General features: G+C 41.4%; 1 protein-coding gene across 3 annotated transcripts in view; it reads right to left on the reverse strand.

Moving 5' to 3' along the window:
* Window positions 1-26145, reverse strand: part of KCNJ16 (potassium inwardly rectifying channel subfamily J member 16) — a 59579-nt gene extending 33434 nt beyond the window's left edge. The window contains exon 1 of one of the 3 annotated variants that reach the window (XM_075216864.1): window positions 26064-26145. The gene's annotated coding sequence lies outside the window, so the exon portion shown is untranslated. Of the gene's footprint in view, window positions 1-670; window positions 692-19476; window positions 19669-26063 lie in introns of those variants that run through there. The other 2 variants (XM_075216866.1, XM_075216868.1) reach the window with 2 other exon arrangements.
* Window positions 26146-26933: the final 788 nt, after the last annotated feature.

The raw sequence follows: 26933 nt of genomic DNA on the forward strand, positions 1-26933 counted from the left end.
TAGGCGTATTATACAATGAGAAAAGGTCACAAAGCCAAAGAGTAAATGTGACCACATAAGCATCTGCTCTGTGCCTGAGCATAACACGCCATACCCATTTATTCATACCAACTGATGCATTACTGAAATTCTTTACGGCACAGCCAAGTGACATATATTTATGTAGAGTGTATATTAATATACAAACAACACAGGAAATCCTGAGACTAAATTTTACATCCAGGATTTCTATAAAAACACAGCTGTAGTGACAGACTTTTACGTAAGTGTGCATGCGTTTCGTCAATTTGGCTCTAACCAGTTGGTTCTCTGCCTTTAATCAAGATAGTTCTGAGGCTTCCCCTTAATTACATAACTGCACAAACAAGATGACAGTGTTTACATGGAATTTCAAGTAAAGGTCTCCTCTGGTCATGCCAGAAAACACTGCCTTGAAACAACAAATTTAATATATAAAATAATGTGTGTTGTGTGTATGTATATGTATATATATATATATATATATATATATATATATATATATATATATATATTGTAACAAAAGGAGGCATTTATCTGGCAATATGCAGAGAAAGCAGGGAAGTAGAGTAAAACATTGGCACAGTTATGTACCTAGGTGGAGATTAAACCAGGTAAAAACATATGTGTAGTTTAAAATTGGTTTACTTACATGATTTAAAAGCTGCTTCCTCTCAGCAAACAGACAGGGTGGGTCTGATAGTCTAAACAGAGCCAGGGATGGGCGTTTCCTTTTAAAGAGAAGGTGGGTGTATCCAGGCCCGGCGCTCCCATTAGGCAAGGTTAGGCAATTGCCTAGGGCGCCGGGCTCTGCAGGGCGCCTCGAAATAAAAAAAAAAACGGAAATCCACGGGGAGGAGAGGAGGGAAGGGGCTATTGAATCTTACCTGCATGAAGCTGCTCCTATCTGCTCTGTCTTCTCCCCTCCGCTCACTGACAGTGACAGGCCATGATGATGTCATCATCACGGCCCGACAGTGTCTGTGAGTGGAGGGGAGAAGACAGAGTAGAGAGGAGCAGCTTCATGCAGGTAAGTTAAAAAAAGACATGGGGAGGGGTGGGGAGGGAAGCGCAGCGGCGATTTTTAAAGGGGGGGGCGATTTTTAAAGGGGGGGGGGCGATTTTTAAAGGGGGGGGCGGCGATTTTCACACTGTGCCTAGGGCGCCAAGGACCCTAGCACCGGCGCTGGGTGTATCACCTGTCCATCAAGCTAGGCCTGTGGGAGGAGTGTCAGGTATAAAACCCTGCTTGTTTCATTGTTCAGGGAGATCAACGCTGGGCTAGCTGGCTGATCTGGACAGAGAGCTGGACTATGTATAGTAAGCGTTGAGGGTCTCCATAATTGCTGTGCAAGTATACGGTGTCAAAACATTATTACCATCCTGACAATAAAGAACCATAAAAAGGAAGTTGTACGCGTGTGCTTCTGCAGTAGCGGGCTCTTGCCACAATATATATTAGGGATCTGCACCGGCCACTTTTCGTGTTTTGGGTTTTGGGTTCTGATTACCTTCAGGTTTTGGGTTCTAATGGGTTTTGCCAAAACACCCCCCTCAAGGTTTTGGGTTTTGGGTTCTGATTTTTTTTTAAAAAAGAATAAAAACTGCTAAAATACAGATTTTTTTTTTGTTTTTTCACTCCTACGATATTATTAACCTCAATAACATTCATTTCCACTCATTTCCAGTCTATTCTGAACACCTCACAAAATTGTTTTTAGGCCAAAAGGTTAGGAGAAAGTGGTTCTTGATCTTTCCCTACTTTATCCTCCAAATTTTTGTTCTCCATTATATGCAGCACAAGAGAGAGTACCCCTAAACCACACACACTTGGCAAAGGCTTTAAAAATTATATGCGGCACAGGAGAGTACCACTGGACTGGAGTTATACAGCAGTACCACTGGACTTATACGGCAGGATCAGTGAACTTATATAGCAGTACTACTGGACTTATACGGCAGGATCAGTGGACTTATATAGCAGTACCACTGGACTTATACGGCAGGATCAGTGGACTTATATAGCAGTACCACTGGACTTATACTGCAGGATCAGTGAACTTAGTTATATAGCAATACCACTGGACTTATACTGCAGGATCAATGAACTTAGTTATATAGCAGTACCACTGGACTTATACTGCAGGATCAGTGTACTTAGTTATATAGCAGTACCACTTTACTTATACTGCAGGATCAGTGAATTAGTTATATAGAAGTACCACTGGACTTATACTGCAGGATCAGTGAACTTATATAGCAGTACCACTGGACTGGACACAGGACAGCACCACTGGAATTATGGCAGCACCACCACTGGACTGAGCAGGACAGAGCACAGGACAGCACCACTGGACTGAGCAGGACAGAGCACACGACACCACCACTGGACTGAGCAGGACAGAGTACAGGACAGCACCACTGGATTGAGCAGGACAGAGCACAGGACACCACCACTGGAATGAGCAGGACAGAGGACACCACTAACACACACTCCCTCTTCCCTGATCAATGCCTGAGTGAAGATGGCGGCGGCAAGCGGGGACTAATATGAATCCGGATCTCGCGAGATCCGACGGCGGGATTATGACATTTTGCCTCGTTTTGAGTTTTGCGATCGGCGGGAATACCCGAACAGTGCTCAGATTAGGCTCAGATCGGCACTGTTAGGGGGTGTTCTGATTTCTAAAATCCGAGCCCGCTCATCCCTAATATATATATATATATATATATATATATATATATATATATATATGTATGTGTGTGTGTATTTATAAGCATAAGTGCATATATATGCGGATTTATAGCTCGTCTAAGGTAAATATGGGAAAATGGGTGGCGCATCCACTCTTTCCTCCATGTTTGCCTGCTCTTGATCAATGTGCATGGAGTGGCCAAAGGAGGACTTTGGGCAGAGCTACAGCATGCACATGTGGTAATGAGATTAAACCATGAAGCGTGAGCACCAATATCCTCTGCTACGTCTGAGGTGGTGAAAGTCACATCTGCTCTGATTTTGTTTTATATATAAGAAACACTTATTAAATGGAAAACGGTAGAAAGAGATGCTAGCTTGGATAGGGGTCCCATGGGGTAAGTACAGCGCAGGTCCCCAATTCATCAATCCAAAATTGGCTGCACCAGTCATTTATTTTCATTTAGAGATGTGCAGAGACCCTCGTGTTTTGGCTTTGGTCTTGGTTCTTGGTCTTGGTAAAATCATGTTGATGTTTTGGATTTGATTTTGGCAAAACCAAAACCAAATGTGTTTTGTTTTTCGCTTTGGATCTGGAGTTCTTTAAAAATTGTCAAAAACAGGTAAAATCACGTCAGTGGGAACAAAAACCCACCCCCACTGTAAAATGACGCGTTTTGCGTCATTACGTCACGGGGGCGGGGCCAAAACGGCACGATTTTCGGAGCACCACCCCCTGCACGCCCACCTTCACCCGGCAGCTCCCGGAAGCCAAATATAAAATGTTGCCAGGTATGGTTTTGGAGCAAAGCTGTGTCATATATAATACCTAAATAGTGCATATAACAATGTTCTGCGCAAAAAACAGAGCGCTGTGGTTCAATGTACAACATAAAGCTTTATGTGTTTACTGACCACACAAACATGACACATTTACTTTTAACAGTTTTTTCAAGCTGACAATGTTTTTAACGTTTAAAACAAAATGTATCTTTCACTTACAGATAACTAAGCCGATAAGGAAATACCTTTCAGCGCTGCAAACAGAAGAATGACTTTATCTAAATTTAGCTGGTCAATACTAGTTCCACAGGTTTGCAAAACACTAGTAATTACAAAGGGCAAGAAATGACCTGTAAACAAGTGTGTGCAGAATTTCTCTTAACTTGTAGCTAGAGAGCTACTTCTGCACATACATATCTGCATATTTTGCACGTCTGCAAAAAAGCACTGGATTACCTAATGATATTTTTGCTTTTTGTTATTAGTGGATATAAGTTTATTTCCGACCACTTACAGCAACCTTCCAAAAGTGCAGGAAATTATACAGCTGCTCTTATATTAACATTAAACAACTCAAACAAGTGTACCAAGTAACTATGTATTTTCAATATTTCACATTTCTTAATTTAAATCATAATGGTGCATTTGATAGCACCCTATTGTGTTCAGTCTTCACCTCTTGGAATATTTACAGCAGCAGAGATTTTATCAGGAGATGAATGATTGTGTTAATGGCAGGGGAATTTTTATGACATGAGAAGAGACATCAAGACATGCAGACTGAGAGTTCGATAAATGAAGGAGCGGTTAGTAGAATGGCTCTTCTCAAATGCACCTCTGCATAAATTCAGAGTTCCAGAATCCAACTTGTATTATACTGCTTTCTGGTTCACATGATAGCACACTAAGTAGTATTCCTTTATATGTATCTAAGAGTAAGCACTGATTCTCAATTAAAATATAAGTTAAGAAGAAATGCCTTTCTTATTACATCTACACACCATCCTTTGTCCAGCCAAAATGTATTTGCATCTGCAATGCCACTATCTACATAGATGCCATCAGGATGCACAATGTCACAATATACAAACTAAGCTGTGGTGTTGCGGCACTTGCTCCTCATAGTAAATGCTGACATTTTTTTAGACTACTTACAGGATACCTATATTGGTTACTACAACTGGGGAGTCTTTCCAAGTACCCATTAGCTAATGAGTAAAATGGTACATCGTAATTACTCCTAAGAATTACAATGAAGGAAATAGGTTGGCGACAGAGATTCTTATCTGGGTTATCATATGTTGGAGGTGGAGACCAAGTATGGAGATATAGCTACCTGGATATTTTCGCCATAGGGTACACCAGTTTGTATTTGCACTTCTGCTACCAAGTTACTTATGCACATGACTCCTATGGACTATTTCAGTTTCAGTATTCTACTGGTGTCTTATGATGGAAAGCTAAACTTTCTTCCGAGCTGCCTAATGCTTTGCATGCATGAATTCTTCTACTAGAACTATTTAGGTTAGGTACACACTAAAGGTTTTTCAGCCAATTATCAGGCCAAATACCCGATAAACGACGGTTTAGCCCGTTATCGCATTAGTGTGTATACTTGTACGATAAATGACAGTCGTTCCAAAGTACCGATAATCGTTTCATTTGATTGGTCGGTAGGACTAAAAATCTCGTTCCAATAGCCTTCCGATCCTGCAGTGTGTATGCACTCACACGACTGTCTGCCCAGAGAGAGAGTAGGAACCTGTCACTGTGTTTGTGTTGTTAAATGTAGAGAGTGCTATAGGTGGATTAATTTGTCTGTTCGTTCTGAGACTGACTGTTTCGCTTCAGAGTCACAGAAGCAAACATAATTTATAACGACATTGTGGAGAAGTCGAAGTTTATTTTGTGTGTTATAATCAGTGTGACAGGAATGACCGAATACACTGCTCTTAAACCAAATGAAGAGCACAGATCAGAAGGTAAATCGTGTATATAGTGTACACATGAATCGGTAGACTGTTCGGAAATTCAGTCATAGGTAAAATCGTTGTAGATAGCACATTGGTTGGAAAATTCTGTAGTGTTGTACCTAGCCTTGCTAACCAGACAGTTTCATCCCAATTTAGCATAGCAGCCAATAACCCACCAAAGGGCTGAGTCCGGCACTCACAGGAAAAGAAGATCAAGGTAGCTATATGAATCAATATTCTATAAAATGGCTAATCCCCCCTGCAGCTCATTAAGGGCCTATTGAAACCCAAGAGGATACAAGAACACCTGGAAAGAAAATGGCGCTGAGGAAACTAGCCAACAACATAGACATAAATATGTACAATAAATAGAACAAAAGATTGAAGAGATTGGTTCATTCACAAATAAAAAAATATTTAATACAAAACACTATAAAATGAGTACATAAAATATGTATAAATTATTAAACGAAGAATAACTATCTGATGGTATAGTTACTGCAAAAGAGCTCCCTAACTCAGGAGCACAAATCATATAGTATAATCCACCCAGAGTCCAATAGGTCCTCTTCTAGGGCCCTCCATAAATTTAGAGAATACAAAAATCCTCAGATGGTATCATATATATGGAGAAACGATCCCCACAAATTTATAGGAGTGGAGCTCGAATTAAAAGTCCTCCAAGATAGGGTTAGCACTGTGAAAGCTTAACAAGGCAGCGCTGTATAGATCCACAACCTGATCCCCGACAGGATAGCGAGAAAAGAAACAAAATCGAATCCTCCATATTACCATTTATAAGCTTTTTGAAAGACATACACAACATACCATAAACTTGGGACAATGTTACTCATTATATGTATAAAGATAAGTCAAAGGAGAAGCACAATGCTGTAAAACATTCAAGGTCAGTAGCAGGAATGGAATTGAAAGACCTTGAAATGTCAGATGCTTGCTATGTTCTTTGTAGCAGAGACAGATTAGACAACCTTTGAGCGTAAGTTAACAACCTTAAGATCACCTGCGGAGTGGTCACTCACATGTCTGAGACCCGTTACCCATGTTCATTAATCATGCATTTGCACTCCAAACTCTAGATTTATAAATATACATGTAAACATATGAATGGGTTAATGCACATATTTTATGTGATATGCACTTTTTTTTATTCTTTAATGGCAAGTGCTGAAATTCTACTTTTACAAGGACACGTGTCTAAAAACTTGTGTTCTACATTGCATTGTCAGATGTGTATTAGTCATAACGTAAGCCGTGTTTTGTGCTCTCCTACGCACTATGCGCAGTGATGCGGCACCATATAAATAAAAGATAATAATAATGTGGGATAGTTTACTTGTGATTACTTATGTGTATTGCTCTTACATTTTGCACTCCAAGAGCCAACAAAACGATAGGTGCACACTCCCTAGCGCATACCTCCCATTCGTCCCGATTAAGTGGTTTGGAGGGGAGGACAAAAGGGTGCAGCCTAGCTCTTCAGAGCGCTAAGCATGCCCTCGGGGATGGGGCCCTACTCAAATTGGCCGTGGCTACTTCCCCATTACCGTAATAACGGTAATAGTGTTACAGTAACGCGGCCAATTGAAATCCCCCCTAAAAGTCCATTAAAGATTTGCAGACATATTAGCCTATTATAATAATAGGTAGTTTGTAATGGGTTATTAGGTTACTAGGTTAACTCTAAGTAACTGGTGATCTTGCTAGTTTTAATAATGAAAAAAGCATTACATTAGGTTTGTTTAGCATTAGCATATTAGAGTATTGGGTATTAGCTTATTAGGTATAAGAGTATTGGGTATTTACGTTTTAGAGCTTTGTTTGTTATTTATGTGTTAGGTCATTTTTAAATTAAAAAATCTTTGGCCATTACACAAGTTTAGTGTTAGGTATTTAGATTTTATAGGCTCAATTTGCTAAATAATAATAATAATAATAATAATAATAATAATAATAATAATAATAACAGTTTGTGGCTTCCCCCACATAGGCAATTGCAATATATTCCTCTGTACATGGCACAGTCTGGCATTAATGCGCATACTGACAATATGTACTCTTGATTACATGAAACTTATATAGAAATTGCAGTCAATATTTATGATTAAGTCTGAATTATGGCCTTATTGGTACACACATATTATTCATCATATGCACATATATTTAAAGGTGATGCCAAGGTAATGATATAAAATGTGAACAATATTATTAGTCTACAATGTCTCCACTGTCAAGAAATGAAAGAAAAGGAATGAAAAATCTATACCCTCCAACAAAATACGTTAATGGATATTACTATTTTACACGCAAACTAGATGCAAAGCAATATAACCCAAGTAAGAGCACCAGGTATGGTATAAAATGTATATGTGAGAGTGGCAAAGACTATACATATGCCTTCAGGGTTTATGAAGGAATAAACCATCATCTGGAGCCACCGGGAGGGAAGGGGTATGCAAGTGAAACGCAAGTATGTGGGCCTGCCTTAAACCGGGTGCATATGCTACTGGTTCCAACCTGCACAGATGTTAAGAGGTGTACTGCTCAGCATATGTGTGTAAATACAATAATTTTACTTCAACTTCGTGGGGTAAATGTATCAAGCGTTTCAGGCAGGTTTGAAGTTTCCCTTTACAAGGCAGCACCGCTTGAAATTTAATCGCCGAACACGCTGAACACGCGGGTGTTGAAGAACCCGCATGTTCATACATTTACCCCCAGATGTTAAAATCAAATCTAGCTATTCAAAATGTATTACCATAAAAAGCTAGTATTTAAAAATATTCAAACTGCACCTACCTGATTATGTTGCTGATTCTAATAATGAGTTTCTGGTGATTTGGGACTCTGGGGCATTTGCAATAACAGTTTAGAGCTGTAAAATCAATGTGGATTTAATGCTCTTTTAGAAAGAAAGTCCTTTCTGTCCCCAAAAAACTGTGCATTGGTAAGTAATAAATGATCAGTTAAAGTGACAGAGGATTCCATTTATCAATTCTTGACCAATTTGGGTATTAATTATCTATTTATCAAATTAGCCTAGCTGGGACAGCACCTGTGAAAAATGATGAAGCAAGCTATAAATCGGTGATTCCGTCACAAATACTGAAAATGGATTTAATCTGGCAGAATGGAAAGATCATCCTGCTGTAGTATTGCAAGTTTACACAGACAGACGCTTGGGGACCTATTTATTAATTAATAGGGTTCTGCCCCATTAATTGTCATCTGTCATCACAACGAAAGTAACCCGGGACAACGCATCCAATAGGAGCTTGTCCCGGTGATGACTTTACTTACCTTAAAACTGCCGTTGTCTGTCTCTTCTCTCCCGTCACTATTGCGTAGAGGCTTTGCACATGCTTTGCTTTTCGGAAGTTGCTAAAATTTCCCAGACAGCAGTCCTATTGACTATTATGGGGACTGCGGTTAATGAGGTACTTTCCCTAATGCAGGACATATGTCTGATATCTTCTGCGTTAGGCTTTTAGTAAATGAACATTTTACTTAAAAATGTCTAAACCACACAGATAAAGCAGTTTCCGCATGGTTGAGGACTTCATAAAAAGCTGAGCCCAATAGGTAGATTAAGGTGTCAGAACACAGTGTTTTAGTGGTTGACAATCACTGAGTGGCAAGTGATCACTGCATACGGAAGCTTAGATTGGACAGGTTGTGTGAGGAAAGTGGTGTAATTTACGGTGGTAGTCATTTTATTGGCACTGACTATGCTGACAAACCTTACACCTACTTAAAATACCGAAAACTGTCAGAGCGACAAGCTGAAAATATGGACTAACCATATCACAGACAGGATCTGTTTCCGGCATGTTTAATTAGCTCTAGACCTAAAATGCGAATTGTAGAAATATCTACAGCAAGAAATGACATCAGTCGTAATGGCCATAGTGAAAATGACGCTTTTAAAGCGGCAATGGCTGGACCCACTGCCTGGATTACATTATAGAGGCGGTGGGGCCAGCCATTGCCGCTTTAAAAGCATAGTCAGTGCCGATAAATCCTACCACACCAGTAATTTATGTAACAGACAAGAGAGTGGGTGAGAGTATTTATATAATACAGGATACAGGACAGATCTTTAAATGCAATACTTAAATTGTATAATGTGGGGCTATAAGGAGGTATTTTATTATTTTATTATTTTATTACAATATCATAATCATCATCATTTATTTATATAGCGCCACTAATTCCGCAGCGCTGTACAGAGAACTCACTCACATCAGTCCTTGCCCCATTGGAGCTTACATTCTAAATCCCCTAACATACACACAGAGAGAGAGAGAGAGATAAAGTATGGTTAATTATGATAGCAGCCAATTAACCTACCAGTGTGTTTTTGGCATGTGGGAGGAAACCGGAGCACCCGGAGGAAACCCACGCAAACACGGGGAGAACATACAAACTCCACACAGATAAGGCCATGGTCGGGAATCGAACTCATGACCCCAGTGCTGTGCGGCAGTAGTGCTAACCACTAAGCCGCCATGCTTTAAAGCAGGGTTGTCCCAGCCCGCCTGCAAATGTGGCCCAGTGGTTGTGGCAAGGGGGCAACGCTGTTAATGAAAAAAATATCCTGCAAAAAAAATAAAAATAAAATACTTACCTTGCGGTCACGTCAGCTGGCGCTCCGGCTCCCTCCCTGGTCTCCTCCTCCGTGCGGTGCTCGCAGTGAATGTTGGGGGATGACGTCATCACACCCGACATCCATTGCGTAGCGCAGCACAGAGGAGTCACCCGCGCGAACTATCAGCAGCAGTGAAAGATTATCCAGTATCTTATTGTTGTTACTCTGAATTTGGACTTTCTGCACCATGCAATTATGAACTAGCTGTGTTCTCTGTATGTATCTAATATAAATATTAAGAGATGATTGTATTTTTAATATTTTAAACCATTTTAAATGTGCAGTGCTGAGTAGGGTGAAATTATCACCCACTGTTACCCTCATCGGAGGCTGCTCCATGAGGCATTTTTCCCGCCACCCTATCTTTAAATCTCTGTAGATTTCTATTAGTCCTCCTGATGCTACCTATATCGGTGACCATTTCAAACTGGTCAATAAAAAAAATGATTCCTGGGTGCAGAAAGAGAGGAAAAAAAAGTTTGGCATTTAATTCCCAGAACTCCACAAAGGGGCAGATGCAGGTAAGTTAAATTGCAGCTGGTAATGGGACTACTGCTTTAATCATGATTCTGCAACAGGTTTCCTAACTCTTACTAACTTCATTTCCAAGTAAGTTTAATATGTTAACTATGTTTTCTATGTTTTTTTGGATGATCAGCTATCATTAGTGTTAGTGTATTTTATGTGCGGCCCAAACCAACTCGTCGTCTTCCAATGTGGCCCAGGGAAGCTAAAAGGTTGGACACCCCTGCTTTAAAGGGTGAAGAGGAGCATATTTGGCAATGATGTTTTGAGCAGTTTTTGTGTAATGAGCAAGTGGTGACATGCATGAGAATGGGGACGCACTTTGGCATCTTTGCTTTGGGTACCAAAGTGCCTTAACCCACCATGGATGTACAGATCGGATTATAATATGCAAATCCTTTGCTCACAATTTATAAACATTTCATGCAGTTTATCAAGAAGCATTGAAATGTTTATTCTGTGAGGTACGTGTACATGTGCCATGACATTTGTTCTTAAAAATAATCTTTCTAATTAGCACCCTTTCATAATAGTTCTGTATATTTTGGCACATGTTTCACCTAAAAAGATATCTTTATCTGCTACTGAAAACAGGGACCTGTCTGCATGCCAATGTTGTCACAAGCCATTTTCCACTGCCTTCTAAAAAAATTATTTAAACAACTCAAAATCTTATCTCTGTCTGGATTATAAGACCTTTGTTGAACAGTAAAGCAGCCAGTACAGACACGGTAACATATCGAGAAAGCCACAAAAGTAAGATAGCCAAACCAAGTCAAAGGAAACTGTATCTCTATACTCTTTTATGTACAGTAGCGATGCCGTTTTATAGCCTAAATATTATCGCGCTGCACCCACACTATCCGGCTTGGAAATGTTCCCGTGAAATGGAAATATCAAAAGCCACATACATGAAAAAGAGCTATTGCACTAGGTAGAATTATCTTCATGTACTTTTCCTGTGTTTAAGTGAACTGGCTGCAGCATCAGAATTCAGTGATTTCATCAGTTGGCAAAAAGAAGCAGGTATTATATTCACATTCAAGAGGTGCAGCAAGATCATGTTATACATAACACAGCTTCGTAACGGAATGTTTTTTTGCTAAATATAAAACTCAGGTTGATGAACAGAGAAAAATGGTTTCCATCAGTTACAGATATCAACTGAAAATAAATTAAGAAAGCTCAAAGCCCTTATTATGCACCGTTTAAGCATGTTGTCACCTCTCAGTTTCTCTATACAAGAATTAGTTAGTCCTATTTTGAGTGCCTTTGGGAGGAAAAGACCAGGGGGCTCATTTAAAGCTGGATACAATTTCCATCTAAAATGCAGATGTAAATTGCATCCAAAAAAAAAGACACATTTTACAGCCAGATGCATCTTAGCTAGTTGTCATCATCATCAGTTTGTAACTTACACCAGTGGTCGAGCACCCCACAAGTTTCCCGTCTTCTAATAGTCACATGTTCGTCTGAGGCTCAGTCTACATACTTCGCATTTGCTTACACACACCATTACATCATACTTGCCAACTCCCAGATTCCGGGTAGGTATGGCAGCCTTCCCAATCTGGAGACTTCCTAGTGAAGTGGGCAGAATTAGATCCAAAATCCCACGATTCTCAGGGAATCACGGCATTTGACCCCGCCCCCCCCTATATAATGATGCGTTTGCAGCCAAAATGACGCAATTTGCTGAGAGATAAGGCAATGATAAGGCCATGGTCGGGAATTGAACTCATAACCCCAGTGCTGAGAGGCAGAAGTGCTAACCACTAAGCCACCGTGCTGCCCACTCCTGATAGTTCCTCAAACTTTTAACTTTTAACACAACAATATGTCTATGAAAAGTCGCTGCTGGATGGTCGGTCTTTTGTTAATCATTTAAAACTTGTCTAGTGTGTAAGCATGAATCGCCCGAGCAATCGGGCCGACAGTCGTAGGTATAATCGTTGTAGATAATACATCGGTCGTAAAATTCTCCAATGTGTACCCTGCCTAACATTGTTCAAAGGTGCAAGTGTACACTAAACTTTTAAATCAGCAATTTCTGTTCCTTGTCTAACTTACTCTAGATAGGCAAATGCTCATTACTTATATGTTGCTGACGGTTGCTGCATATTTGCACAGGTCAACTGTAAACACTGATTCCTAATCATCCATTACACTAACCTAAAACTACTCTATCTATAGCTAAGAACTGATAATGTATGGTAAACGCAGTCATAGAAGTACTATCCTGCTATAAGGGAGTATATGACTAATGTTCAGAAATTGGTAAATTGTCAGAATCACTAGGTGGAATTGATGATACCTGCCAGCAGTTGGCGCTACTGAGTACTGTGGCGCGGAGCCTAACACGCCCCTGGTTTTCACCAGGAACCCCCGCAAGGAGGTATGGACTTCGCTGCAAGGGACGAGCAGGCCGCGGCCCTCAGTATCAGTCAGCTGGCGAGGTAACAATTGAGGCAACGGTGAGAGCCCACCAGGATGCAGGATGGAAGAGTAGTCAGCAAGCCGGGTCAAAACCAGAGGAACGGATATAGCCAAATCAGAAGCAGGAGAATGGTCAGGAAGCCGGGTCAATACCAAATATCAGTCAAAGCCAGAATCAGGAACCAAGGAGAAGTCAGGAACAAGCCGGGGTCAGAATCCAAATAATAGCAACACAGGAACAAACGCTGGAGCAAGGCTGAAGACCTAATACTCTGGCACTAGACATGTGTCAGAGGCTGCCTTATATACCCTAAGGTGCCTCCTGATAGGGTTAGGGAGATTTTGGCGGTAAGACATGCTGGCTGCAGATAGGTGAGCAGAGATAGCTTCCGGCTGCTAGGCAACAGGACGGGGTTGCTTGGAAGGTGCAGGCGTCCGTCTCCTGCACCAAGTGTCAGTGCGGAGACGGCGCCTGACAGTACTCTCCCCTTTCTTCTTTTTCAGGGCTTGCAAGGTCGCCTCTCTCTCCTTCTTGAATTTGGCCAATAAGCGAGGGGCATGTATCTCTTGTATATCGATCCAAGATCTCTCCTCTGGGCCATAACCCCTCCAGTCAACAAGATATTGGTGGCAACCCTTGGAGATCCGGAAATCCAGAATCTGATTGATCTCATATTCTTCCCCATGATCAGTCTTTACTGGGACCGGGGGTGGTGTTCTTTTGACAAATCTGTTGAGAACGAGGGGTTTAAGTAGAGCAATATGAAACACATTGTGAATCTTGAGTGATGGAGGAAGAAGGAGTTTGAATGTCACGGGATTTATAACTTGAGTTATTTGAAATGGTCCGATATAACAGGGTGCGAGCTTCATGGTGGGAACTCGAAGTCTTAAATTCCATGTGGATAACCACACTTTGTCCCCAACTCGAAGTCTGGGGACTGGTCTACGGCGACGATCGGCGCTAGCTTTGTAGCGTTGGGAAGAATCCAATAATTTGGACTTCGCCTGAGACCATATTTGAGAAAAGTCCTAAATGAGATTCTGCACGGCCGGCATCGCTGAACCAGGTTGGGAAAGTTCAGGAAGGAGAGGGTGAAACCCATAGGTAAGAAAAAATTGGAGACGAACCAGTAGATACATGCACCTGGTTATTATGAAAAAATTCTGCCCAACACAAGAAACGACTCCATTCAGCCTGATTACCCGAAGAGTAGGTCCTGAGAAATTGTTCCAAGTCTTGGTTGACCCTCTCCGTTTGGCCGTTGGTTTGAGGGCGGTACCCTGAGGAAAACTTTAGATTGACCCCCAACTCTCTGCAGAATGATCTCCAGAACTTGGACACAAACTGTACTCCTCTATCCGAGATAATATCCTTGGGACAGCCGTGAAGACGGAAAATCTCCTTGATGAAGAGGTTAGCAAGGATAGAAGCCGAAGGAAGTCCCTTGAGAGGTATGAATTGTGCCAACTTGGAAAATCTATCCACTACCACCCAGATAGTTTTGAATCCATGGCTAGCTGGTAAATCGGTGATGAAATCCATAGAAATACTAGTCCATGGTCTCTCCGGAATAGGAAGTGGTACCAAGGGTCCTGCAGGAGACTGCCTAGGTGTCTTGTGTCTGGCACAGATTCCACATGCGGCAACATAGGCCTTAACCTCCGCCCAGATAGAGGGCCACCAATAATGCCTAGAAATCAACAAGAAGGTCTTCTTAACACCCGCATGCCCGGCAAACAGAGAATCATGGGCCCACTTGAGAGCCTTAGGCCGAAGCCTGGAAGTGAGAAAGGAGCGACCAGGAGGAGGAACCTTGGTTGAAGTTCTGGTGAGGGCCACAATGGTAGTAGGATCCAAGATGGTTCTGGGGGTGGGGGCGGGTTGAAGATCTTTATCATCAAATGACCGGGAGAGAGCATCCGCCCTGATATTCTTAACCCCAGGTCGAAAGGTCAAAATGAGATTAAAACGGGCAAAAAACAAGGACCAGCGGGCCTGACGTGGGTTAAGACACTGAGCTGTTTGCAAGTACGTTAAGTTCTTATGGTCCGTGTAGACAGTAACAGGATGCTCAGCCCACTCTAGCAAATGTCTCCACTCCTCTAGTGCTGTTTTGATGGCCAATAACTCTTTATCCCCGATACCATAGTTTAATTCGCTGGAGGTAAATCTCCTGGAACAGAAACCACAGGGATGAAACTTTCCATCGGAATCTTTCTGTGAAAGAATGGCTTCTATGCCAATGGAGGATGCATCAACTTCAACAAAGAAAGGCAGAGAGAAGTCAGGTTGTAGCAAAATAGGGGCGGAGGAGAACGCCCTTTTTAATGACTGGAAGGCCCTGAGGGCTTCGGCAGACCATAATTTTGCTGCTCCCTTGCGGGTGAGAGCAGTAATGGGAGAGATGAGTGTTGAAAAGTCTTGGATAAAGTGCCGATAATAATTGGCGAAGCCAATAAAGCGTTGGATCGCCTTAAGGCCCAATGGTTGTGGCCAATTGAGAATGGCAGCCACTTTCTCAGGATCCATGGAAAGACCAGCACCGGACACAATATATCCCAGGAAGTGGACCTGAGAGGCTTCAAAGACACACTTCTCCAGTTTGCAGTAAAGGTGGTTGGAAAGTAGTCGAGAGAGAACCTCCTTGACGTGACCTCTATGGGATTCTAAGTCTCTGGAGAATATAAGTATGTCATCCAGATAGACAACAACTGAGAGATAGAGTAGGTCTCGGAAGATGTCGTTAATAAACTCCTGGAAGACCGCTGGGGCATTGCATAGGCCAAAAGGCATCACCAGGTATTCATAGTGGCCATCCCGAGTGTTAAAAGCGGTCTTCCAATTATCGCCCTCACGAATCCTAATCAAATTATAGGCGCCCCTGAGGTCTAGTTTGGTGAATATTGTGGCACCTTTGATCTGATCGAATAACTCGGAAACCAGGGGTATAGGGTACCTGTTCTTCACGGTAATGGCATTGAGTAGTCTGTAGTCGATGCATGGTCTTAGAGAACCATCCTTCTTCTTTACAAAAAAAAATCTTGCACCGGCAGGTGAGGAAGATTTTCTAATAAATCCTCGTTCGAGGTTTTCAGATACATACTCGGTCATGGCTCGAGTCTCAGGGAGGGACAGAGAGTACATTCTGCTACGAGGAATCCTTTCTCCAGGAATAAGTTCAATGGAACAATCACAAGGACGGTGGGGTGGAAGAGTCTCAGCGGCAGTCTTACTGAAGACATCCACGAAGGCAGCGTATTCAGATGGCAACCCAAGACTGGGTCTGAGAGCGTGACATCTAATAGGTAGGTTATTGAGGCATCGATCAGCGCAGAGCGGACCCCAGGAAGTAACCTGAGCATGATGCCAATCAAATTGGGGTGAATGGTCCCTTAACCAGGGTAGTCCTAATATTACCGGATTAACAGTCTGTGGAAGGACTAGAAACAAGTTCCATTCAAAATGGAGGAGACCAACTTGCAGTCGGATCGGCCGGGTGGCCTGAGAGATAGATCCATTGGCCACTCTGTTACCATCCACCGCTGTCAGAACCAAGGGTTGCAATAATGATTCCAGAGGGAGATGAAGGTTAGCTGCTAACGATGCAGAAATAAAGTTTCCAGCTGCCCCTGAATCCACGAAGGGAAACCGGACCCTGGGAAGCATGGATGATGATGGGCATCAAAAAGTCCATCTTGTCTGGGGAATAAGGGGAAGATGTACTCAGTCCTAAACCAGCTTTCCCGACACCGACTAGGATCTGGCGTTTCCCCGGTCTCTTGGGACACTGAGATAGAATGTGAGAGGGGTCAGCGCAGTAGAGGCATAGATGGTTTTTAAACCTTCATTCCCACTCCTCCACAGTTAGACGCGAACGCCCGATCTGCATGGGCTCCTCAGGTAGAATTGGTGGGTTCTGAAAAGTGGAGACCAAACGTGGACTAGCCCATCGAGATTGTTCTCGTTCCTGATTACGCTCCAAATACCGGATATCGACGACCTTGATGCATAAGGAGATCAGATCATCTAGGGTAGCTGGTAAATCCCTGGAGACCAACTCGTCCTTGATCCGATCTGTCAGCCCCTGCCAGAAGGTAGCTATAAGGGCCTCATTGTTCCAGTTCAGTTCAGAGGCGAGAGTTCTGAACTGAATCGCGGTCAAAACCAGAGGAACGGATATAGCCAAATCAGAAGCAGGAGAATGGTCAGGAAGCCGGGTCAATACCAAATATCAGTCAAAGCCAGAATCAGGAACCAAGGAGAAGTCAGGAACAAGCCGGGATCAGAATCCAAATAACAGCAACACAGGAACAAATGCTGGAGCAAGGCTGAAGACCTAATACTCTGGCACTAGACATGTGTCAGAGGCTGCCTTATATACCCTAAGGTGCCTCCTGATAGGGTTAGGGAGATTTTGGCGGTAAGACATGCTGGCTGCAAACAGGTGAGCAGAGATAGCGTCTCGCTGCTAGGCAACAGCACGGGGTTGCTTGGAAGGTGCAGGCGTCCGTCTCCTGCACCAGGTGTCAGTGCGGAGACGGCGCCTGACATAAATAAAGAGTACTACATTATTAGGGCATATAAAATTACAGCATTGGGGTATTCACAAAACCAATGACACTATCAGAATAATAATATATAGGATTACAATATAAATACAATGCTAAAAAATGAATAATATGATAAGTAATAAATGCAATATGTGGTAAAAGTGGAGCATAATGGAATTTTAAAATTAAGAGTCATGTCTTATCAATAGTAAGATAAACCACAAGTCAAAGAGCTCATTTCTGAGTTCTCTAAAGTTACTAGGAAGCACAAGATTAGTGGGCTAGAATGCTTAGTGATTTGCATATATCTCCCAACCAATTTCAGCAGATTTAGGGCACTGTCCTATCTGCTGGACATGTTTGGCCCAAGGGTGGGAATGGTTGGTGTTTCTATTCAGTACAAGCTACTAGCTCTCAGGCCATCTGATAATTGCTTAAGAACAAAAACAATACATTTAAAGTTCTCTGAATTGGTGGCGGTCATAATTGTGAAGGAGGTAATGGAGGCACTTATCTGGATCCGGAGGCTATACCCCGGACCCGGCGGCACTGCTCCTTTAATGTCGGCTTTGTGATTGGTGACATTGATAATGTCGCCAATCACACTGACGACTTTGTCAACCTGTCTGCACAATGTAAGTGTCAGCATTTAGCCTGCCGACATTAGCTCTGTTGCAATCATGTACCCTACCCCTTTGAATAGCATACCAAATGTGTTGTAGCAAACATTAAAAGGATAACATTGAGGGGTCTACAATCCGCCATAAACAGAATGGTCAATGCATATATTTATGAAGAGGATAATTTATCAAAAAATATGAATTATTATTACAATATTTTAAGAATACAACTATGTGTTAATGCTTTTGTTCTGTTAACCAGTGGCTCATGCAGGGGGGTTTCTGGGTCTCCAGAACCCCACCCCCCCCGTCCGCTAAAAAGTGCCCTAGATATTGGCACTGTAGTATACAGCAGCCGCGGCGCTGTTTAAGAAGCGTCCGCGGCGGTGCTGTATTGTATACAGCACTGCCACGGACGCTTCTTTGACAGCGCCGCGGCTGCTGTATACTACAGTGCAGCCGAAACGGGTCTCTAGGATTATTATTTTTTTCGGGGGTGGAGGAAACCCCCCCTGAAAAATCCTCTGTGCGCCCCTGGTTAACCCCAACCTGAGATGGCATCAGTAGAACAGGTATCGTACCACTACAGTACCGCAGAGGTACTTGTTAAATAGAGAGAAGCCTCTTATAATGCTGGCTGCAACTTCATAGATATATAAGGGGATGCGATAATAAAACTGTTCATAAGTAGACCCCAGTATTATAGTATCTATAAACTAATAACATTCAAGAATTGCTACAAAATAAAACATAACTATAAGCTATAGTTTTTAAACATTCACACACTACAAGAGCTACATTTAACTCTGACTGGATTACATAGAACAGTGATGGCTAACGTGACACTCAAGGTGTTGTGAAACTACAAGCCCCAGCATGCTTTGCCAGTAGATAGCTAGCTGATAGCTGGCAGAGCATGCTGGGACTTGTAGTTTCGCAAAATACCTGGAGTGTCACAGGTTAGCCAACACTGACATAGAACAATATGTTTACACTAGTCAAACTGCATTGTGCTCCGTACTAGTGCATGAGTGCATATACACCAACATATTCACGTAGTAAATACAGCAACAGTTCCTCCAATCTTTTCACTCTGACCTCTGGCAAGTTGCCATCCTTAGTACCTTATTAAAAAAATAAAATATAGAGACTACAACCTCATTGGGCAGATCAAAGCATATTAGAAACCTATGAAATTTCACCCACCTGGCTGTCCTGAGTAACGTGACTGATGACAAAGCAACATGATTAACCATGTATTAGCCAGACATTTTTCCTTAACTCTCAGCTCTGGGCCACAATCTCTCTCCCCTCTCTCTCTAGCCAAGGAGTGCAGCTCATCGAACCAAAACCTGTCTTGAGCATTTTCCTGGGAACCCCGATCATATTCTTCCAACTCTTGTGCCTTAAACACCTGCAGGCCACAGACACGGAAACACAACTATACTACACAACTCACAAGAGAGTCAACTAACGTGCTATTAAGCTGGAATGTTCCCACGCACAAAAGCAAATATTTGTGCTCACCTAACACTGACATTGTAAAGCTTATTTGTGAAAAAAGCAAAGACGCTATTTATTTTCACTTTAGAATACAACAGAAGCCAAGTTATATGAGGAGACAAATGTACTGCTTGTACTGCTTAAGTGATTCAACTAAACTACAAAATCATGGAGTATATGACAATTACTATTTATAGCTTAAGAAAAGTCCATAGAATTTTGAGTTAGCTATTTCACTCATTGCCTGTCAACACTCACAGTCAACAAACCTTGTTGTGATCTTGTACTGAGAAATAAGGAGACATTTTCCCGTTCACAACTTAACATCCAAGGCACATTAATTAAATCCCACAAAGTAAAGAGAATGCTAACTGCACTATGTATGGTTCGTTTCTCTGGAATATCCACCCAGAATATTATTTATATACACATTTGAAGGTGCACCCATACATAGATTGCAATATAGTTTAAAACACACGAGAAAAGAAGGTGTATATAGTAAAAGTGGGTACTCTGGGATGAGGCATTAAATTAAAATATAATCAAACTTTGATTATATTTTTATTGAATACATACCTTCTTTTATTGTGTGTTTAAACATTAATTAAATCACCAGATTTGATTTTTATTTTTTTTTAGGATTTTTAATTAAGTGCTAAACAAAAAAAGAAAAGGCGCACAAAGCTGTCGTCGGCCATGATGACATATAGTTCATGCCCCAACCCCCAATTCCACCCCACATAATAAACACACGGCATGGTCAAATACATTTCTTTTATAAAATTACAAATAAATCACAATAATGAGCCAGGAACAGTTTTAAATATTTAAAAGTTAAAAACAATCACTTATACAGCTGTAATAATACAGCTAAGGTCTTACGTTCCTGTATATTACCCATTTATTGCCCAATATGTCACTCATCTCACCAGCCTGTGCCCCAGATATCCCTGTCCTCACCTGCTGTGCCCCACATACCCCTGTCTTCACCTGCTGTGCCTAACATGCCATCCACCTTACCAGTATGTGCCCCACATGCCCCCATCTCATTAGCCTGTGCCCCACATACCACTGTCCTCACCTGCTGTGCCTCACATGCCATCCACAACACCAGTATGTGCCCCACATAACCCCATCTCATAGCCTGTGCCCCACATACCCCTGTCCTCATCTGCTGTGCCTCACATGACATCCACCCAACCAGTATGTCCCTCGCATAACCCCTTTCATACCTGCATGTGCCCCATATGCCTTCCTCCTTACCTGCAATATCTGCACCAAGTAACTTGTGACATTGGAATATCCTTAACAAAAAGGGGGACCAGCAACTACTGTAGCAGTGATTGGCAGCAGTGAAGGGCAGGGATGTGATCAAATGCAGTTCCTACACCTGAAAAAAGTGGTGAAATGGCATTTTGGGGTACATAAATCCTGGCTCTCTTGCCCGCAGAGAGCATGATACTGAAGTTAGACCATACTTGCCCACTCTCTCAGAATGTCTGGGAGACTCCCAAAATCCGCCCAGGTCACTCTCCCACATTTTCCCACTTCCTCATGAAGTGGGCAGGATTTGGAACCTCCATGATGCAATTCTCTGGAAATCGCTTCATTTTGACCCGCCCCTGTGTTAAAATGATACGTTTGCATCATTGCATCACTGGGGGGCGTGCCAAATGTCATTATTCATTGAGGCATGACCCCTCTGTCCTCACACACTCACCTCTCCTCCGGGAGATCTGGCAACATTCAAAAGTTGGCAAGTATGAGTTAGACATAAGGCTACTCACAGCTACTCCACGAAGGCAAATCTCTTCTCCACAGCCAGAAGAAAATGGAGGTTCAGTTATTATAAATGGTAAAGGCCAGGTATGCTTTACAGCAAATGACAATTATTTGGTTTCTACAGTGACTGATTCATGTTTCCTGTCTATTCCTCCCACTGTCTTTCCCCATTCAACCCATGACGCACCACCGGTAGCTGCACAGGAATGTCATCCACCAAGGATTGCTTCATTATTGGAGGCTAATAATTCTGCCGCCTTTTAATAAAAACATGCACTTTCCTGTCCAGTTGCTATAATTGTTATTCCGCTTCCTCATGTATCTGCAACTTTTTTTTGTTTCAGTGTTTAGAATTTGTATTTTTCATGATCTCCTCAGTGCACAGCGCTGCATAGTATGTCAGAGCTGTAGAGTAAATGACAATAATTTACACTGCACCGCTCATCTATAAATCTCTAGCTGCACCTACTGGTACAAACTGGAGCATAAGTAAGTACATTCCCACAAGAAGCATGGTCATCATCTATCTGCATCTCCGCTAGGCAAGCCCAGGTGTCGCATTTTGCTCCACCCATGTGCCATTAATTGACATTTTTCCAATTGTCCCCCAATATGCTTCTTGTTTAATTGAAAGTAAGGAGACAGAGGAATTACACATTTTCTTGGGATATTTTAGCACTTAAAATAGATTGGATGGCTGTCTTACAAGAAATGGTATATGTAGCTCTAATTAATAGAGGATTTATTAAGCCAGTAAATGTATCAATTATCTGTTGTTGTTTTTTCCTATTTTCCCTGTGGGGCTCAATTGGCGAGCTCCTCTGGATCAACACAATAAAACTTTATGACAGGTTGAACCTGATGGGCCTGTGTCTTTTATCAGACATGGACTAACTATGTAATTATATTTACCCTTTATTATGCTTGGGACTTGGGAAAATGTCATGAGAAATGCTGCTTTTCACCGTTTCATTGTTGGGTGAGCTTATAAGTCCTATGGAACCATATAAATTTAGTAATGACAAACAAACTTTAACCCTTCCAGCTATATACATATGTCATTCTGCCAAAGGTTTGTTTTAGCAGTTTTTGTACATTAATGTGTCTATCCTACAGTGCGTATTTAAAACTTAGTTGCTCCACATTTATCTGTGGACAAATAGGCCAGACCCTTGGTCCATGGCTTAGGTTCTTAAATTACCCTTTCTGTATATAGAATGGTCAGTATATACAGCATATGGCACCTTCCAGGTCACCAAAGGAGATTCCAAAAAAGGAAATTTCACTTCATTATAATCTGGCTCCATGGGACCTGTTGTTTAGAGATTGTATTTGTAGTTGTTTGCCATGGTGTACTTATCTGCAGATCAACTTCGGGTACACTAAAGGCTGATAACATTATGGGATAGACATAAATGTCCATCAAAGTCAATATTTAAAGTGAAGCATATAGCGAGAGCACACAGGGAAGCCATTTAATGCAGCAGGTCGTGGGGGCAGTAAAAAAGGCAAATTAGTTAACAAAATGAGCTGATACTACTTTTTTAGTAGATGCAAGGACTCGTACACATGGTCATTGGAAAATAACACCTGTTGAAAGCATAGATAAAACCATGTATTTTGTGTTTGCAGCCTGTTCTCAAAGCCTCCTCACAACATTGTGTGCTATGTACTTAATGAGAGCTCCCATTATAATGAGTGCTCCCATTATAATGAGTGCTCCCATTATAATGAGTTCTACCATGTCGAAATTGATGCAAAGCAAACTATTGTCAGAAAGTGTGTCTATAGGTCTATTCACTTAATTTTTCTTAATCAGCTTTAAAGCACATTTACCAGGCTTTAAGAACTTGCGCTGAACATATGACATTAATTATTGTGGGCCTGAGTCATTAAGAATAGTAAGGCAAAAAAAGGAGTAAGTTTTCTCCTGGACAAACCATATTACAATGCAAGGGGTGCAAATTAGTTTATTATTTTGCACATAAGATAAATAATGGCTGTTTTTTCATCTAGCACACAAATACTTGATAGCTTTATTTTTACACTGAAATTTAAAGTTGATCTAGTATATGCTCTTCCCCAACTATAAATCTGCCATCACATTTTAAATGTACATCTCCCACCATTGCAACATGAATTTGTCAAGGTACAAAGTTACTCCATTTTTTGCTTTACTTTCCTTAATGAATCAGGGCCAGTATGTTTTAGCACTAATAATGTGAAAAAAAAGGTAAATTTAGTTTTAGAGTATTTTATTTTCCACCCAAAGAATGACTAGGCGAACTGTGGGAATCCTTTACTTTATTATTTTAAATAACTGGGTCCCCTATTACAGATTTAGCTTTTCCTTACATCTCCCTGGCATATATTAAAGCATATGCCTCTAAAAAACTGCCTTGGTAGGCCCATTTTCCGCATCAGGAGAGGGACAAAAACAAAATGTTGAATGTGATAGATTAATTTTTACACCTGCTCAGAGGACATGTAAATTCATATTTTGATACATACCAACGTTTGTCCCTCTAGCAGCTGGACAGGGCTTTTGAAGCACTACCCTGTCATGTTTCGTCTTCCCCTCCAAACCTCACCAGTGCACGGAGCACCCGTTCACCACTGCTCTGCCATGCAGAGCAGAAGTGGACAGAATCTCTCCCAAACTTCCCACTGATCAGGACAAAGCTATCCTGATCAGCACAGCGGGACAAAGTGCTCAAATCAGGACAGTCTCACCTAAATCGAGACGGGTGGGAGGTATGTATTTTAATGAGCGGTCATGTATGCTCACATGTCACTCAATACAGTGATGTGCACATGGTAAAGTTGTATAATAAGCTGACAGAGGGAGCAGAAGGCAGCGCACAGACCTAATCTTTTCCTGGGTTGTTTCATTATATAATATGTGAGTTAAATAGATTGTAAGCTCCAATGGGGCAGGAGCTGATGTGAGTTCTCTGACAATGCTACAGAATTAGTGGCGCTATATGAATAAATGATCATTATGATGATAGGTAGTTATAGTTACTGCAATAAGGCAATAGGCCCTGGATTATAGCAACATTTTGGGGTAGGGTCTGGTGATTTTATGTCACCCCTGCTGTTCGCTTCTGAGCATGTGCAGGGACCGTCATCTCTGAGCCTCCTAGCAGCAGCCCCTTGTAGTTGCAGTAGTTCCATCACTGCAATGCGCTGTAGTAACCCAGGTAGGTAGTGCTTAGACATAACCAGCAGACAGACAAAACTGGCAACTTTTGAGCTAGGGGGTAAACACAAAAGGGTAAACCAGGCTCATGTAGCAACACACCACAATAGAAAAGAGGGTATGGCTGAACCATGTGGTCATTGTTGTACACAGCCAAAATATGAACAATTATTATTTCAAAGAGCCATTATCAAATGCTAAACTACCCCATCTTACCAGTAATCCATAAGGAGTCTATTTTAGTGACCAATTTATGAAGCCGAGAGCATTTTAGTGATAGATATACAATGGAGAGAATACAAGTTTTTTTTTACAAAGAAGGCTTTGCCCAATACATAAAGGGTATATATGGCTTTCCATGCCTTCACACAAGGCCTATTTATCAAGATTTACGGCGGAACAAGTATGGCCACAGTACTTGTTTTGTTATCGACATCTCAGGGTGGGGATAGCGTAATAGAAATATTACAATCTCTGAATAAAGTATCTTTTAATGTATAAATGTTTTTGTTTTGTTTTTTAAATAATTTTTAAAATAAATTTTATCTTTTTTTTTTAAAACTGTAATTTGTTTGTATAACTAAGTGGAAGTGACAGCCCACATTTGGGATTTCAGTCTCACTGCACATTTGTGAGCCAGCATGCAGGCTCCATCACGGCACAATTACAGAAACTGGCCCAGTGAAGCTGTATGTATGTTCTTACCGCTCTGCACTAGTATCGCCGAGCAATATGTCAGTGATAAATTGCAGTGATAAGTGATTATTTTTTTTTTATCACCACTCTGGAGAATCATGGTTTGACTTTTTGTATTTCTTTATTAACATTATTAAGGGAAACAGTTCTAGCATGACCAGATAAATTGAATGTAAGAATTCTGACAGAGCCATGCAGAACTTACAAAGTGACAAAGTAATCCAAAATGGAAAAACGATCAATTTGTTTATTAGGTTTCTTAATGTTGCGATATACGGATTGCTCCAGGAAATGAAAGGTTAATTCCCATGAAAAAAGTAGCCTTGCTCCCCTCACTTTTCTTAAGCTTGTTACTAATTTTGCAAAGGAAGATCCAAAGGGGAATAAACAGTAAACATAACGTTTAATGCATTGGTGCTTCCGTATTGTGCCTCAACCCTGTCCAATGATGTATGAGAAAACATGAGAGGCTGTTTATGTTTTTTTTATGCCCCTGATCAAACAGGCTGGAAGAAAACTCGGATCCAACAAACTCAGGAAAAGTACATGCTGTAGTAAATGATACCCCCGCAAGTATATATTTTTGATAATCAGAATATCTCCCTCTTACCTGGGTTCTCTCTGCAGAACTTTTATTTCACGCTGGCTGCTGTACTGCGCTCTCCTAGCTGTAACACTATAAGAAAGTCTCTTCCTTGTTACAATGTAGCAATCAGGAATTTCAGTTAAATATTTACCCTTGTTGAATGATCTGACCTTGTTTATCTATGTGTGAAGTGATTGACTTTTTGCTGAATTGTTGGAAGATTCCTTTCCTTGCTTATTCTGTGTGCTCTTTATTTTGTTCTCTGGCAACTCAAGTAAAATAACAATATGTTGTTAGATGTTTTTATTCAGGCATTCTTGTCAATTAGGTGAAAATTGTTTTTGTTTCTGTATTTTATACTTTTTCCTAGTGCAATAAGTTTGGCTATATAGTTAAAGGGCTAAGAAACCCCAAGCCACGTTTTAACATTTATTGCATGTTCCCCGGGAAGCTAGATGCACCTGGCTGAAGTAGTCATATCAGGCTGGGATGTAAACCGATCACAAGATGCTAAGATTGTCCTGGATGACCAGCAATTCAGCCCAGGTTATTTCAGTTGGAAAATATGTGGAAAAAGGAGATTCAAGTTACTAATATCCTGTAAAAAGAACTTAGGTTGACGGGCATGTGGTGTCTCTTCCAACAACTTTAACTCTTCTTTATCATGTAACTCTGCCAAAACCAGCAGCACTGCTCAAACATTCTTATCGTTATCACACTGACTATACTAGCCCTTTGTTACTGCAAGATTGATCTAAAATCAAGCAATTGTGGTTACGCTGACAGAGTACAGATAATCAATATCACTATAGCTATCATTAAACACACTGCTGCACCACCCACCACAGGGGAAAATGCAGGATTTGAGGAGGGGGGTTTCCATAGCACACCACC

The sequence above is a fragment of the Mixophyes fleayi genome, chromosome 6 (genome assembly GCF_038048845.1).
Source record: "Mixophyes fleayi isolate aMixFle1 chromosome 6, aMixFle1.hap1, whole genome shotgun sequence".
Taxonomy (NCBI): Eukaryota; Metazoa; Chordata; class Amphibia; order Anura; family Limnodynastidae; genus Mixophyes; species Mixophyes fleayi.